This window comes from Zingiber officinale, chromosome 2A, assembly GCF_018446385.1.
Source record: "Zingiber officinale cultivar Zhangliang chromosome 2A, Zo_v1.1, whole genome shotgun sequence".
In the NCBI taxonomy this organism is placed as follows: domain Eukaryota; kingdom Viridiplantae; phylum Streptophyta; class Magnoliopsida; order Zingiberales; family Zingiberaceae; genus Zingiber; species Zingiber officinale.
Genome location: NC_055988.1, coordinates 105318608 through 105328467, shown reverse-complemented (window position 1 = coordinate 105328467; position 9860 = coordinate 105318608). Strand labels below are relative to the sequence as shown.

The 9860-nt window shown below is 34.7% G+C and overlaps 1 long non-coding RNA gene and 7 other non-coding genes across 8 annotated transcripts; all 8 read left to right on the top strand.

Moving 5' to 3' along the window:
- Window positions 1-5139: 5139 nt before the first annotated feature.
- On the top strand, window positions 5140-9715 carry LOC122041846. The gene is made up of 3 exons (XR_006129089.1): window positions 5140-6647; window positions 6727-6826; window positions 8906-9715. It is a non-coding gene; the product is annotated as an uncharacterized LOC122041846 (long non-coding RNA).
- LOC122044805 lies at window positions 5436-5577 on the top strand. The gene has a single exon (XR_006129805.1). It is a non-coding gene; the product is annotated as a small nucleolar RNA snoR134 (small nucleolar RNA).
- On the top strand, window positions 5723-5837 carry LOC122044779. The gene has a single exon (XR_006129783.1). It is a non-coding gene; the product is annotated as a small nucleolar RNA Z278 (small nucleolar RNA).
- On the top strand, window positions 6750-6852 carry LOC122044794. Its single transcript, XR_006129796.1, has one exon. It is a non-coding gene; the product is annotated as a small nucleolar RNA snoR97 (small nucleolar RNA).
- LOC122044804 lies at window positions 7110-7247 on the top strand. The gene has a single exon (XR_006129804.1). It is a non-coding gene; the product is annotated as a small nucleolar RNA snoR134 (small nucleolar RNA).
- LOC122044780 lies at window positions 7405-7519 on the top strand. Its single transcript, XR_006129784.1, has one exon. It is a non-coding gene; the product is annotated as a small nucleolar RNA Z278 (small nucleolar RNA).
- Window positions 8543-8644, top strand: LOC122044796. The gene has a single exon (XR_006129798.1). It is a non-coding gene; the product is annotated as a small nucleolar RNA snoR97 (small nucleolar RNA).
- LOC122044806 lies at window positions 9099-9240 on the top strand. The gene has a single exon (XR_006129806.1). It is a non-coding gene; the product is annotated as a small nucleolar RNA snoR134 (small nucleolar RNA).
- Window positions 9716-9860: the final 145 nt, after the last annotated feature.

The window sequence follows — 9860 nt, the reverse complement described above, 5'->3', positions numbered from 1 at the left end:
CCTTGTAATTAAGGATAAATGACATTTAACAACACTTATTAACAAGTGACATCCTAGGTGGATGTCGAATATCTCTAAAATGCCTAGATAGATATGCATGATCCCTAGAATAGGGCAAAACCAAAATCTCACATCTCACATCTCACAAGGACTATAAGGTGACTTGTATGTGTTTTAGTGCACATTAGATACAAGTGAGATGTTAGGAAGATGAATAAAACTCATGATGTTGATTTAGTGCATTCCTTTGAGTTTTAGGTTCATCAAAACACATAGTTATGTGTTTTCCCATTATTGGGAAAGTTAATGTACAAGTCATGTGCATTAAGCCCAAGGAATGTGATGGGATATTGGTTTTGAAAATTATTTTAAAAGGCTTTTGGAAAACCTTGGTGAATGCTATCTTTTGATAGTAATCACCATTGAACAGTTAGACACAAACTTGAAGAAAACGCTAAAGTTTTAGCAAGTTTTCAAACTTGTGTCAATCTTTAAAAATATGATGTATTTTCATAGAAAACTATTTTTCCATGATAAAGTATGCCCTAAATAATGTCTACACGAAATTTCATGATTTTTGGATTTTTGTAGAATTTTCTAGGGGTTTCTGAAGTTGACTGAATTTGAAATTCATCAACTATCAGAGCTCCGATCGATCCATGGATCGATTGGAGATCTGGATCGATCAGTGGATCGATTCAGAAGGCAATTCTCGCGAGCAGAAGCTTGCTGGATCGATCAGCCGATCGATCTACACATCTTGAATCGATCAGTGGATCGATTCAGCAAGGTTCAATCGATTGGAACCCAACTCCAATTGATCCAAGTTGTTGATTTTGGCCGAGAAGGTTTGATTTCAGCACCTTTGAACCTATTTTAGTCTAAGTAACCATTCCAAACCCTTGAAAATATATGTGTATACATAAAAAGGGTGTTTTCATGTGGAAAACAAAGATGGATTGGTTAAGGAAGGCTAAGTTGAAGTTTAGGTTGAGGTTTGTTTCAAATTTTGAATATTTGAACCTCAAAACTTCCATAATTGGGTTTCCTAAAGTTTTAGGGATTCCAAGTCATTGTTGGTGCAATGACAGAAGTTACCACCATGTCTTTAGGGGGAGGGACTCTTTAAAGACATGAAAATTATTTTTCATGAACCTTGGAAGGTGGTTAACCTTCCGTTAAGAATATGCTCAAGGTTGAGCGTTTGAACTTTAATGGGGAGTGGATATCCTCATTGTTCAAGTGGTTTCAAGTGGATAATGCTCAAGGATGGGCATTTACCTACATTGGGGGAGAATGTAGGGTTAAGGATAATGAAGGGTATGAGACCTTCATTATCGTGTTGATCACAACGAGTGAAGTTGTGAACAACGATGAGCAACTCTTCAGGGGGAGAGTTTTCAACAAGTGAATTTGTTGATGTGTGCCCAAAAATGGGGCATGGTTTGATGTGTGCCAATAGGGGAGAATGAAAGGGAGTAAGTTAGGCTTTCATTACCTAGAGGGAGTTTGCCCTCTTAGGGGGAGAATGAAGCGCTTAACTTATGTATTCATTACCTAGTGGCATGAACAAGGTTTAGGCTATGGGATTAGCCTAACTTACATGTGGTATTGTAAGTGATAGTGTTGGTATTGTCAAACATCAAAAAGGGGGAGATTGTTGGTGCAACATCCCTCAGGTCAAGGTTGACCTGGTTGACCAAGCTTGAGTCTTGGTTTGAGTTTCGATGTTTGATAATGCAAGGTTGATTGAAGAAGAGTCAAGTATGTCAAGGATGATCGGATACTTGACTGGGAAGTCCTAACTGGGATGTTAGGCAGATGGAAAGACCTAGTGAGTGAAACTAGGCAGTGAGGAAAATCCTAGTAAGTGAAGCTAGGTGAAAGTCCTAGTGAGTGAAGCTAGGCAGATTGGAAGTCCTGGTGAGTGAAGCCGGGCACGGGGAAATCCAGATGGGTCAAGGTAGGGATGACAATTTCACCCGAACCCGATGGAGGATCCGACATCCGACCCGAATGGAGGAGGGTATGGAGGGACTATCAATACCCGATACCCGACCCGAATACCCGATTAAATAATATATATACATATATTAAAGAAAATTTTCTTTTTCTAAAATCAATTTACTATTTTTTGTTGATATTAGTAGGCCTATATAGATGTTTAATCTATTTTTTATAATTATATATAAATTTTTTAATAGGATGTTAATTTTAATATGTTTTTGTTGAATGATAATAGCTCGATAGAAAGAAGAAAAATTACACGTATAAAATATATGCAGTCCTTTAATGGGTATGGGTATACCCATTGGATATCCTATATCCGATGGGTATGGGTACGGAGGATATAGAATCCGACCCGAACCCGACCTATTGCCATCCCTAGGTCAAGGTTGACCAGACATCTGGTGAAAGTCCAAGTAGGTCAAAGGGATTGACCGGATACTTGGCACGAGGAAGAAAAGTCCAAGTACGTCAAAGGGATTGACCGGATACTTGGCAAGAGGAGAAAAGTCCTGGCAGGTCAAGGGAGTGACCAGATGCTAGGCATGATATACCAATAGGTCAAGGTTGATCGAATGTTGGATTGAGAGGCTTGGGACTTGGTTTTGGGTAAAAACCAAGAGCTAGATCGATCAGTGGATCGATCCAGGCCTTTCCCCGCGAATAGAGAACCTCTGGATCGATCAGCCGATCGATTGGGACGCTGCTGGTTCGCGCGATAAGCGCTGGATCGATCCGTGGATCGATCCAGGCGTTTTCTCCAGAGCACAGAGGCGCTCTGGATCGATCCGTGGATCGATCCAAAGCTTCCCCGATCGATTGGGAGTTTTCGAATCGATCGAGATCCGACCGTTGCGTCGTATTTGAGCTGCAGGCGTGCGATGGCTGCGGGATCTCTCCACGGTTTCATCTCAGATCTCTCGCCAGCTTCTCCACAGCGCTCTCAAAGCTCAGATCGCCAGTTCTTGAAGGATCTTGGAGGTTTTTCAAGTCAAGAGGCGGATCAAAGACAAGGAAGAAAGCTAGGGTTAGGGTTTCAACACTCATTGTAAGCTTGTAAGCTTGTATTTCATTACTTTTCCCCTTCTTCTTGTATTGAGAGTCTTGTAGGGCTTCTCCGCCTTTGGTAGTTACCATAAAGGAGAGTTTTATTAGTGGAGGGTGTGTGAGTAGGTGTGGATCATTGGACTAGTCACCTCTTGTGAGGTGGATACCAAGTAAACCAACCGTGTTAGCGTTGTATGCTTTTGTTTCCGTATTTTCCGCTGCGCATTCTTGAAGAAACAATCAATGCCAAGCACCAAGCACGCAACGAGCTATTCACCCCCCTCTAGCTACTTTTCGGTCCCAACAGAAGCATCTATTCTTTAGATGCTCACCTATCATGAATTTATAAAGGAGGATAAGAGATTGACTACATATGAGATAGGAGATGTTCACCTATCAACGAATGCTTAGGTTTTATAGACGTATTATAGAGGTAAACGACTACTAACAAAGGCGAGACATTTTGCTTTGTCTTCTTTGATTCATCTTGTATAGAGGGCACGTAATAGTAGTTTTGTTTTTGTAAGAGCCATTTAGATTGTAAGAAGATTTATATAAATGTATAGATTCATGTAGATAGGACATTAGAAATGTATTCAGGTACTTTATTAGATATTAATTACTTCTGGCATTTGATTATTATGTACTCTTGTATATATATATTTTGAGAATGATATCATATTAAATTCTAAATTATTTTTACTTTTTATACTAATAATTATTTTATCCAACATTAATATTATTATATTTTAGTATGATAATATATATATATATATATATATTAGGTCCATCTTAATAAGTTTTATTTTAAGGTCCACCTTAGGTTTGATATGGAATTATATCAAACTCAAAGTGGGTCTAATATAAAATCATATCATCCCAACACCCCTTTAAGGTTTGGTTATTTTAGCTCCACCTTAATTTGTTATATCCATTGTTTTAGGGAATTATATTACATTTAAATATAATTAACGAGAGATATTGAAAATGATGATAAATAGTTCTTATTAGTAAATAAAAAAAAGATAAAATTTAGAATATTATTAAAAGACCTAAATTGTATATATTCTTTTGGATTTTATTGTAGTTTAAAATGATTAAATAAATTTAAAGCAGTAAAAAAAAAATAGAAGAATACTAGACTCCTTAATTAGTTAAAACATAAAAATGTGATATTTTACCCTTTTTAACATGGATAAAAAAATAATAAACAATAATCTATTTGACGAGAAAAATCAACCAATCATCGTAGATTTTTTTTCCTCCCATGGTGACACTATCTCAGTATTTCTATCTCTTTCTAGAGGATGTGCTATTAGATAGGGTTGATTCATCACTCCCGAAGATTGGTACACTTTGTTATGGTTTAACCTTGTCATAGCTTCTAAGACTTCAAATTGGATATGCTCGTTATAGTTGATATCACAATCAAGAATTTTGAGAAGGTTTATCGTCGCCTCCTCTCTAGAGAGAAGGGAGAGTTTTTCTTTTTAAACGACTCTAACATCGAGTGAAAGTTATAAAAAAGATGTAATTTTTAAAAGACTTAAATGATTTTAATTACCAAAATATTAAAGAATTATGTTTGTTAATTGCTTGGCTTAAATCGAGATATAGACAATTAAATAAATAAATAAATAAATATATATATATATAAATTTATAATTTTTTAAAATAAAAATAATAAGAATCTTTAATTATTGTGAATTGTAAAAGAACCATAACTAGCCGTCCTAGCACTATGAAGGCTCAGAATCGATATTTCTAAAATCATCAAATCAATTCGAATAGTAATCGAATCTAAGAAAAAAAAAAAAAGAAGAAATTTCAATGAGAATAAAGTTAAGAAAATATCCAATATTTTTTAAATAAATAAATAAATAAATAAAAAATATATATATATATCCAAATTTAAATTCCAAAATAGCTTCCATGGTCTTTGATAATGGGTCCCGGAAGAAGCAAATCGTAACCGCCAGATAGGACTACAATTGATTCCACCCGTTCGATCAATAAACACATTTATTTCATGGCCAACGGCTTAAGAGTTGACAGATAGAGTTTAGGGCTTTTGGTACCTCGATCCTTGGTTAGGGTTTCTCCTTTCCCTCTATAAATAAGGTGGTGCCCATCAATCTTCTCATTAAGGGTTTAGGGCCTTTGTTCACGGCGGCGGATTATCTACATCTGCGATGAAGATACAAATTCTATGTTTGTATTACTTATACCCTATTCTCGATTCATTATGATATATTTGTTCGAAGATTCTTGTTCTCATGATGGAGCGATAAACGAAGTGTAGGTTCCTTCCAAACAAAGTTTTCGTTTTGAAATTTATTGTTGGTTGATCCTTTGATTTTATAATATTGGCTATAAGGATCTAGCACGGTGCACCCCGGGCTTTTCTGAGATATCCTGTGAAGGTGGAAGCCCCAATGCTCGTGCTAAATATAGCTCCCGTTTAGTGTTGCAGTTCTGTAAGTTTTTACACGCACGATCTGTGTCAAAGTGACGGCTAAATTTATTTTTCTGTTCTTACTTCCCTTGGAATCTTCTGATCAGAAACAATTACAATTTTGGTGAACATCATCAAAAGGTCAGCAAATTCTTATTGTTTTATGAGTTTTTCCTCATTGTTCTCTGATTAAAATTTTATATGGAATAAAAAACCTGTGATGATATATCCACATTATAGAGGCGCAGAGAGCTCCAAGTTCCCGTTTTGTGGGGAGAACCTACTTGGAGCTGTTGCATTCAAATGACATCTCTGGAATTTCTGAGGCATTACGTTGTTTCTTTTCCCCGAGCAATAAAGTGGTTATGTATTTCATGATATTTATCAAATAGAATTCTCTTGCAAATTTGTATACTCATTCTATTCTAAAAACCAAACCAAAGAAATAATTGTCAGTGGTATCATATTCATTAAACGTAACATTAATGACTTTATAATTGGTGCTCTCAAAAAACTTATTTGTGAATTTGCTTGATTTAGATTAATGTGAATTAGTTGGTTTTGTCAACAATTCCATAGGAATATGGTTGTTAAACGCCAGCAATTCTCATGATTCCATGTAGGATTTGTCTGCAAAATGGATTTGTAGTGGAACCAAGCCCCTGCTAACAGGGAGAGAACCTACTTGGGAAAGCTGCATTTCCCGAGGCACAATTCTGATTTTTTTAAATAAATATTATCAACACATGGCTATGATAATGTTGATGCTTTGTTCATTTATCATGAAAGCTATTTGTTTTTAAAAATATATATGCTTTCTATATCATGATACCAGTTATATTTTGACGAAAAAATTGTGCAATGTGTCTGTCTTTGATTCCTTTGTAGTTTTGATCCTTTTTATAAATTTTATATTTATTTGGCTGTTCCTAGTGATTCTATCTCCAAATTGATGCTGACTGCTGTTCATTAGTTCTATTATACAGAGCAAGTCTTCTTGGAAAAGATATTTTTGATCCTAAACCGCTACTTGTTAAGGTCATATATTTTGTTTAGCTGTAAAATTGTTATGTAAACTCTAATTATTCTGAATAATGTGTATTTCGCAACAGAAATGAAAGGGCTTTTACGGAAACTGGTGTGTTACATTTTGTCTCTCTATTGAGTTCTGGTCAGCTTTGACTACTATGGATTGCTATTTTTTAAATTTGTTTTAGATGAGTTCAACTATCCTTTGCTGCTTCTGGCAATAGCTCTGAAGGCTGAAGAACTCACAAATTTTGTGTTGCCATCAGCTTCAACTCGTGATCATGAGTTGTGAGTTAAATTACAACACTACATTTCATTTCTACATCTATAGTTTACCTAAACTTTTTGACTTGTTCTTTCTTCATTGTCTTTGCTTTATACATTTCCGTCAAATAATTCGATGTGTTTATTTTTTACAATACAATTAAACATGTTAAAATGGTTATTGTTATGGTGTGAATGGTATCCTATTGGTAAAACTAAAATATATGATAGAAATTGACTACCAAAACTATTTCTTTCGTTTTCTGGAAGGCCTCATTTATTGATGAGGACATTTGTACAAAAGATTATGCACGGTGCACCCCGGGCATCTCTGAGAGATCCATTGAAGTAGGAAGCCCCAATGCTCGTGCTAGATTTAGCTGCCATTCAGTGTTGCAGTTTTGTTGTTTAACAACTGAACTGTGTCAAAGAGATGGCTAAATTGTTAGTTTTTTTTTACCATGGTTGGCTTTATATTGAACTTATATTTTGTATTCCTGGGTGTCCTAAAACAATTAGATTTCTCGCTTTGTCAATGGTCTCTATATTCATAAACTTTTTTGCTTTAAAGTTATGATAAGTGCAAATGAATTAAATAAAAAGCCTTTGATGATATATCCACATTTTTGAGGTGCAGATGGCTCCAAGTCCTTGTTTTTGCAGGGAGAACCTCTTGAGTTGCTGCATTTCAGATGACATTTCTGGATTTTCTGAGGCCTTTTATTAATTTCTCATTTTAAACACTAGCAATGAAGTTTTCTTATAATATTGCTTTTCCTTGCATAACCTCGTTGAAGCGCCCAATAAATATAGTTAATTATTGGGTAAAATTTCATTTTGTTCTCTTCCATTGTTATTTATGTTTTTTGAACGCCATTCTCAGTGGATTTTTGGTGCAATTACCCTTATTTAGTCCTAGTTTTTGTTTTCTCATTTAAGTCTTGCAATTTATCTTCTAGTTATTAGTAATTTTTTCTGTATATTCTCTAATCCAGTCTCTTTACCATTGTTTTGATTTTTTTTATATTTTATAATAGTAATTTTAGAGTATTGTTTGGTTTTAAATAAGTAAATGGATAAAGGTAGATGACTTTAAAGTGGTCTAGTAGGAGAATTTTATAAAGGTTAAGTAATGGATAGGAGTGTTTCTAAAGTTAGAACAGTTTAGGTGCATTTATAGTTTTAAACAAATTGCTCTTTGGTTTAAGGTTGAATATTGCAAAATTAAACTGACTCTTGTATGGTTTTAGAAATATCCATCCTTGTCTGATATCACCTTTTGCTCCAATAGAATATGAGATGAAGAATCTCCAGTAGAACATGTTTAATATGTTAACTAATGGCTAGATATAATGTTTTGTTCAATGATGGCAGAAAGCTTAACCTTGGGCACAGGTGGAATTAACTGTGATTCCATCTCCAAATTGATGCTGACTGCTGTTACAAGTTCTATTATACAGAGCAAGTCTACTTGGAAAAGATTTAGCTTTTAAATCCTAAATTGCTACTTGTTAACGTTATATATTTTGTTTTCTTACTAAGCTTTTAAATAGTTATGTAAACTCTAATTCTTCTGAATAATGTGTATTTCATAACAGTATAATGAAAGGGCTGTTACGTAAACTCGTGTGCGGTTGTTTTTTGTCTCTCTATTGAGATATGGCCAGTTTTGAATACTGTAGATGATGTTATATTTAAAATTTGTTTTAGTTCTACTCGAGTTCAACTATCCTTTGATGCTCCTGACAATAGCTCTGAAGTCAGAAGAACTCACAAATTTCGTGTTGCCATCAGCTTGAACTCGTGATCATGAGTTGTGAGTTAAATTACAACACTACATTTCACGTATTTTCATATGGTGTTGGATTGCAAATTTAACTAATAAATCTTTCCTGATGTATAAAAAAACCAAATATTAGGCCTGTGGTTTATTTTTTCTATTTGCATTCATCCTGTCGTACTGTTTAAGTTTCCACAGTGCTTAAAGCTTTTCATATGTTCTATAGCTTACCTAAGCTTCTTCTTGTTCTTTCTTCATTGTCTTTGCTCTTTATTTGTTCCTATACAATTGAACATGTTATATTATATATATATTTGTTATAGGAATTCACTTGTTGAGATCCCATGAATCTGTTGAAACTCCAGATTCATACTAGATCCATGATGATTTAATAAAGCCAAGCCTCAAGCCAAGCTAAACTCAAGGGTTCTCTGAGTAAGAACACTTTCATAATCACTTATGAAAGTGACTATGAAAGAAAAGGCCTGTGTTCTTTTGTTCTTTGTACAAAAGATGCTGCACGGTGCACCCCGGGTATCTCTGAGAGATCCATTGAAGATGGAAACGCCAATGCTCGTGCTAGATTTAGCTGCCATTCAGTGTTGCAGTTCTGTTGTTTTACTTAATGCTGAGCTGTGTCAATTAAATAAAAAGCCTTTGATGATATATCCACATTTTTGAGTTGCAGGTGGCGCAGAGTCCTTGTTTTTGCAGGGAGAACCTCTTGGAGTTCCTGCATTTCATATGACTTTTCTGGATTTTCTGAGGCCCTTTATTACTTTCTCACTTTAAACACTAGCAATCAAGTTTTCTTATAATATTACTTTTTTCCCTGCGTAACCTCATTGGAGCGCCTAATAAATATAATTAATTATTGTGTAAAATCTCATTTTGCCCTCTACCATGGTTAATTATATTTTTTGAACGTCATTCTTAGTGTTTGATTTTTGCTGTAATGATCCTTTTTAATTCGTGCTCTTTGGTTTCTCTTATTACACGTTAGTGACTGTTCTTGGGCTTGTTTAGGAAGTTTTACTCGAGTAAACTGTCAAATTTATTTTTGTAAACTCGTTTATACGTGTATTCTCGTCTACTTGTGGAGTTTTGTTATAAATAATTAAATGGATAAAGGTTGAGAGATGGTGTAGAATTACCCGAGACTCAAAAGTACATGAATAGAAGTATTAATAGGCCCCTTTGTTTGTTTGTTTTTTCCCAACTTTAATAAACATCTTGGATAATATTTTCTTGGAAAAAATGATGTTTGGATTTTTAAAA